We start from the raw sequence: 4,617 nt of genomic DNA, 5'->3' as shown, positions 1-4,617 counted from the left end.
TCATTATTAGAAGCTGAAATCTGCTTTCCTCTGTTTCAACTGATGCCCTTTGAAGAACAACAATGCTTCAGTCTCCATCTCTATATAATTCTTCAAATATTCAAGAATTTAAATGCTATGACTAAGACATGTATGCTCAATACTGTTATTATGTCATTGTTTCTGGTACTTTTTTTGCTTAGTAAAAATGTCATTTTTTGATTATTTATTTAATTAGGTCTATTTCTGCTTTTGCTTTGTCTAAGGTCATGATTGCTACCCCTACCTTTCTTATTCAGATGAAGCATAATAGGATCTACTCTAGCCATTTATTTTAATTCTGGGTGTATCTTTCTGTTTCAAATGTGTTTCTTGTAAACAACATATTGTTGGATTCTGGCTTCTAATAAATTATGTTATCCTCTTCCATTTTATTGGTGAGTTCATTCCATTCACATTCACAGTTATGGTTATTAAATGTATATTTCACTCCATCCTATTCTCTTATTCTTATTTTTCTCTTTTTTTTTTACCCTCTCCCCTCCTCAAGAGTCTGTTTTGTTTCTGACCACTGTCTTCTTTAATCTATTCTTACTTTTATCCCTCTGTCCCCTTTCTTTTAACCCTTTCCCTTCCTACTTCACTGCTGGGTAAAATTAATTTAATTACCCAACTGTATATGTGTGTGTATATACACACATATACATATTTACATACATATACAATACATATCCATATCCACATCCCTATACCTATGCCTGTACCTATACATATACATACATATATATTCTTTCCTCTCTAAACCAGTTCAAATGAGAGTGAGCTTCACATGTTGGCCCCTCCCACCTTCATCCTGTTCTCCATTGTTTAAACTTGCATGCCTCTGTGATGTTTAAAATCTAGCCTAGAGTTCCAGCCTGGTTGGGTTCTTCCTGAAGTCCTCCTCCACGAGCCTGACTCCTGGAACCTCACTTTCCAGATCTATAAAAATCTTCCACAATCAGTTTGCTGGAGAGAGTTCCTAATTAAAGCAGGCTTGTGGAGGAGGACTTGAGGAAGAACCCAACCAGGCTGGAACTCTAGGCTAGATAGGATTTTTCTTAACTTTCTAAACTTCTTGTGAATATCTGTATGCTTTAATAAATGTTTAATGTCCAAAGACTGGTGCTGAATCTTCTAATTTAAGGTGATCACCCAATATAGATTTTAAACATCACAGTTTGGCGACCACGAAGGGACTGCTGAACCCCTCAACCTTCTGATCTTCACATTGGGTTAGAAATTTTATGTTTGTAAGTATGTTAATGATTCATTTTTGTGGACTTTCTGTTTTGATTTATCTTTACCTGCTTTTGCCTTTAACTAATAACTTTATAAAGCATTGGTATTATGAAAGAGAAAATAAAGGGGTTGAAGAAAAACAAGAGAAACTTTATCATCATCATATTTCAAGAATCTGCTTCTATTGCCATAAACTGGGCCTTATTTTTCTGAAATGCAGAAGTAGACAGCAAGATATTAATATGACTTGGAGATTTTAGATATCGAAATCAAAAATGTTCTAAATTCACTCAGAGAAATAATGTCAGTTCAAATGTTACATAAAGGTTTCCTTTTTATGCCATTGTATCTACATTTTGAAATTAATAGCATAAGTTTGTTTTCATAGAGATTTTCATTCTTTTAAGATTGTGTTTTGTCTTTCCAACTGATTATTTGATCAAATGATATAAAGTATTTCCTTGGTAAATTGATTACTATGACAAGTGTAAATTAATTCTAGAAATACTATTTTTGCAAAAAAAATATTATTTGGAATCATTGTACATTGTAACATATTCTGACTCAAAGCAAATTCATAGTTTTTGTGATCATTTCACATTTTTGCTATCATTATCCTCAAATTTTTAAATCCATATGAGACTTGGATTATGGGAATTTACCATTTAAGACATTAATTGCCTTTACCCATGAGAAGAATACATACAAGAGCAGGCATTGAACTCTTACAGAAGGGGAGACACTTATGAAGTCCAGGTACTGCACAGATGGCTGGAAGTTTTCATCCCACCCATCTCATTCTACACCTGGCTTCTATTCCCCTACAATATGCCTGATGCCATGGACATCTCAATCCCATGCATCTCATTAAGCCTGACTCAGTTTCCTCCAATATGTTCAGTGGCATGGACGTATATCCCATCCACCTATTTTAAGCCTGGCATACTGCTTTTGCTGTATATATTGCTCAATAGTAATCCCCATAATTATCTCAGATGTCATGATAAATACAGTGTTGGATTTGGCCTTGACATCTGTTACCAATTATATTAGATTTTTAAATTTCTCATAATGGCATGAGGATAATTAGGCAGATGATACAAAAGGTGATGAAATGAAGATTTAAAAAAATTCTTGTCTTCTCAATTCACGTTTTTAAGAACTTTCATTGTTTTATTTGATTACTGGCAAAGCTATTTTTTACTGTTTCATCAAGGAACACCTGTTCCTAGAAGAAACAAAAGGGGGAATGTGATGAAATAATGAGATTTAGCAGATACTCAAAGACCCACCTGGAGATTAATCTAGACTGATCAAATCAAGTGAGAGTGATTGACTGCTGATTAGCCTACTTCAAGTTAACTGGATTGTAATCACACCTTGAGAACATCTTCAGAACCAATGGATTTGGATGACGCCAACCAATCAGCTTGAAGCAGTGTGTAAGGACCACCTCTATTCCAGACCTATAAAAAGCTTCCATAATCAGTTTGCTGGAGAGAGTTCCTGATTAAAGCAGGCTTGTGGAGGAGGACTTGAGGAAGAACCCAACCAGGCTGGAACTCTAGGCTAGATAGGATTTTTCTTAATTTTCTGAACTCCTTGTGAATATCTGTATGCTTTAATAAATGTTTAATGCCCAAAGACTGGTGCTGAATCTTCTAATTTAAGGTGATCACCCAGTATAGATTTTAAACATCACACCCCATTTGTGTAAGATAATTTTTTTTTTATCATTTTTCTTCTCATCTTCCTCTCTCCTGGTGAATTTCCCTTTCTCACCTTTCCATTCTTCTTTTTATATCATCCCAACATAATAGAATCATACCTATGTTCTCTATCTAAGGAGATTCCCTCTAACAGATCTAGTGATGATAAAATTCTGAGGGGTTAAATGTATCATTTTCTCATATTGGGCTGTAAATGGTTTAATCATGTTTAGTCTCTTATATCTATCTTGAGTTTACCTTTTTATGCATCTCTTGAGTCTTGCATCTGAATGTCAAATTTTCTATTCATCTCTGGTCTCTACATCAGGAATTCTTGAAAGTCTTATATTTTATTAAATATTAATTTTCCCCTGTAGGATTATACTTAGTTTTGCTGGGTATATTACTCTTGATTGTAATCCTAGCTCCATTGCCTCCCACAATATATTCCAAACCTAGCACTCCTTTACATTTGGGAATTTCTTTCATAAGGTGATCAGTGAATTTTTAACAATTTCTACTGTTCTTTCCAGTTTGAAGATATCTGGGCAGCTTTCCTTTATAATTTCTTGAAATACGATGTCTAGGCTCTTTTTGTTAATGGCTTTCAGGTAGTCCAGTGATTTTCAAATCTCTTCTCCTTGATATATTTTCCAGGCCAACTGTTTTTATTTTGAAAGGACATTTCAGATTTTCTTCTATTTTTAAAAGGCTTTTGACTTTGTTTTATTATTTCTTGATATTTCACAACATCATTAGCTTCCACTTGACCAATTCCTTTTTTTTTTAAATATGGAACGCTTCATGAATTTGCATGTCATCCTTGCGCAGGGGCCATGCTAATCTTCTCTGTATCATTCCAATTTTAGTATATGTGCTGTCGAAGCGAGCACCCACTTGACCAATTCTAATTTTTAAGGAGTTATTTTCTTTAGTATTTTCATACCTCTTTTACAAAACTGTTCATTTTTTTCATAATTTTCTTGTATAGCCCTAATTTCTTTTTCCAACTTATAGTCTAATATTATTAATTTATGTTTTTAATTTTTTAGCTCTTTTTTATCTCCTTTAACTCATCTAGGAAATCTTGTTGATCTTGTATTACATCTACATTTTTTTCTTTGAGACTTTGTTTTTAAATGTCTTCAAGTCTTTATTTTTCTCTATGCTGGTGTCTTGGGCTTTCCTGTCACCATAGTAGATTTTTATAGTCAGGTTTTGTGTATGTGCATGTGCATGTGCATGTGTATGTGTATGTGTATGTGTATGTGTATGTGTATGTGTATGTGTAAATGTGTGTGTGTGTGTTCATGTTTCTAGCCTACTTCTTGACTTTGGACTTTGTGTTTGTGTTGGGATCTGCTTGTCCCTGGCAATTTGGGGGATGGGAGTGGGGTTGTTGGGATGTGGGAGTGGGAGTCTGGTCTGAGTTTCTGTCTTTTATGTCCTTCTGCTGCTTTCATAACTCAGTGTGGGGATAATGCTTCTAAAGTGGTCTGTTCCAGGGAGAAGTCTGTTTACTCCCTTCCTGGTCTGCAAATTCCTGACCCGTATTAGGTCTGTTGGCTTGTGTATGGTTGAGTTTCCATTGACTGCTGCTTTACTTAGTCATACTTAGCCTACTTGGCGATTCTATAGGTTCAGAGTA

At 34.6% G+C, this 4,617-nt stretch overlaps 1 non-coding gene across 1 annotated transcript; it reads right to left on the bottom strand.

Moving 5' to 3' along the window:
* Window positions 1-3,755: 3,755 nt before the first annotated feature.
* LOC122726878 lies at window positions 3,756-3,862 on the bottom strand. The gene has a single exon (XR_006352871.1). It is a non-coding gene; the product is annotated as a U6 spliceosomal RNA (small nuclear RNA).
* Window positions 3,863-4,617: the final 755 nt, after the last annotated feature.

Source organism: Dromiciops gliroides, chromosome 4, assembly GCF_019393635.1.
Source record: "Dromiciops gliroides isolate mDroGli1 chromosome 4, mDroGli1.pri, whole genome shotgun sequence".
Lineage (NCBI taxonomy): Eukaryota > Metazoa > Chordata > Mammalia > Microbiotheria > Microbiotheriidae > Dromiciops > Dromiciops gliroides.
The sequence above is the reverse complement of the archived record's forward strand: the minus strand, read 5'-3'. Positions and strand labels throughout refer to the sequence as shown.